This window comes from Eriocheir sinensis, chromosome 64 (assembly GCF_024679095.1).
Source record: "Eriocheir sinensis breed Jianghai 21 chromosome 64, ASM2467909v1, whole genome shotgun sequence".
Classification (NCBI taxonomy): domain Eukaryota; kingdom Metazoa; phylum Arthropoda; class Malacostraca; order Decapoda; family Varunidae; genus Eriocheir; species Eriocheir sinensis.
In genome coordinates this window covers 10071541-10073791 of record NC_066572.1, presented here as the reverse complement: position 1 = coordinate 10073791, position 2251 = coordinate 10071541, and positions in this window count along the sequence as shown.

Here is a 2251-nt window from a genome sequence, read left to right as displayed (position 1 = left end):
CACAACACGGCTTTCGACCCAAACGCTCATGTGAATCGCAACTCACGAGGCTACTTGACCGACGTGACATCAAACAAGTTAACGCTATTATTTTAGAATTTTGCCAAACAGCCTTCGACAAGTCCCACAACGTACCTGAAGACTTGACATTAATTGAAATACTACGGTATTCAGGACCTGTCTACTGCACTGGATCACCGCATTTCTTACCTAACCGGACTCAATGCGTTTTTCTTCGGCGGATCTTCATCCCATTTTACCCTGTCCCTTGTTTCAGCCAGGTGCCCCTCAAGGCCCCTTCTTTTCCTCCTGTACTCACTCACTTTACGATGTTTGAGAATAAGTGCACGTTGGGAGCCACAAGGCTAACATTGTAATTCGGTTGACAGACCTCAAGGCGCTGCATCAGCGGCGGAGCAGGGCCTGAAAACCTCATCTACGTAAACACCTACTATCCATATCAGACCCTATGACATACCGTTTTCTCCGCAAATATCTTTCAAACGAAGACTCGGATCCACATGGGGCTTCCACTGGGACAGATTACTTCACACACTCACTAATTTTTGACGCGCTATTGTGCAATGCCAGATGCAGTTAATGCTGGCGTTTACTCGTGACTGTGATGGCAAAACCTGCGTGAGCCACCACATTCGAACAGGTGAGGCGTGACGTGTTTGTGACGTGTATCCGCCTACCTCCACCCCTGGCTTCCCCTCCCACCTCCTTCCTCCCTCCCTACTCCTCCTCCTTCTCCCACACTCTCCCCCCGCCTCTTCTCCTCTCCCTATACCTGCCCCTCCCATCTCTCTCTCTCTCTCTCTCTCTCTCTCTCTCTCTCTCTCTCTCTCTCTCTCTCTCTCTCTCTCTCTCTCTCTCTCTCTCTCTCTCTCTCTCTCTCTCTCTCTCTCTCTCTCTCTCTCTCGCCTCCGAGGATAACTGATCGAATGTTTTAAAATACTTAATGGTTTCACGAATGTAGACAAAACAAAATTGTTTATGATCGATGACACTTTGCGAACGAGGAACAATGGCACAAAACTTAAATGTAGACAATTAAATTCAGACTGCACCATTTTTTCTTCACCAACGTTGTAGTGCGAGAATGGAATAAGCTTCCCACCATCGTCAGTGGTCCAGTGTAACACGATTGACCTTCAAAACAAGCTCGACCGTCACTTCCTTCAACTTAATATCAACTAGAGTAGAAAAGCAACGTTTTGAGCCATCTGATTAATGTAAAATCACTTTAGGGTTTAAGGACAGACCACCTAGTTCGACCATGGGGTCTGTGTGGTCTGATTTTCTATGTAAATCTATGTAAATCTCTCTCTCTCACTTGCGATGTACACGAGATATGAATACATGCACACGTATGACTTGAATTAATGGTAGATAAATATAAATTATATGAAGTCTGCATCAGCATCAACAGTGATGACCAGGATGACCTGTTTGTCGATGGTGATGAATTTTGAATTAATATATATATATATATATATATATATATATATATATATATATATATATATATACATATATATATATATATATATATATATATATATATATATATATATATATATATATATATATATATTATATATCCATATATATATATATATATATATATATATATATATATATATATATATATATATATATATATATATATATATATATATATATATATATATATATATATATATCAGTTATTTACATTATTAATCCACCTATCATGTACTGCTGTCTATTTTGTTTGCTATGACTTTTAACATAGCTATCTACATGAACACATGTCGTATGGCAGTCTTTTCCTAATATCAGCAGAAAATTTTCATATTTCTCCAATTCTCGTTTCACGTTTTACTCTGCAATGAATTCCTTCAATTCCATCCTTATTCCTTTCCGTCTCTTTTGCGATTTCCTATAAATGATCAAGCGTCAGCTACGTGCTTCATCCCATCACACGCTCAACGTAACCTGTGGGAAGGAGGTCATATACTGTACAACTTTCATTGGTTGTATAATTGCCAAACAAACCTCATACAGCACTTAAAGCAACATCCAGTTACGCTGAACACGAATCAGGGTCGTGCATAAACACTCCTACCATACTTGGCATATACTGTGAGTTATCCGCCATTACTCACATCGCAAGTGCACTGAGAGAGAGAGAGAGGGGGGGGCAGGTATGGGGGAGAAAGAGGGCGGAGGAGAGGGGGGAGGGGAGGAGGGAGGGAAAGGGAGG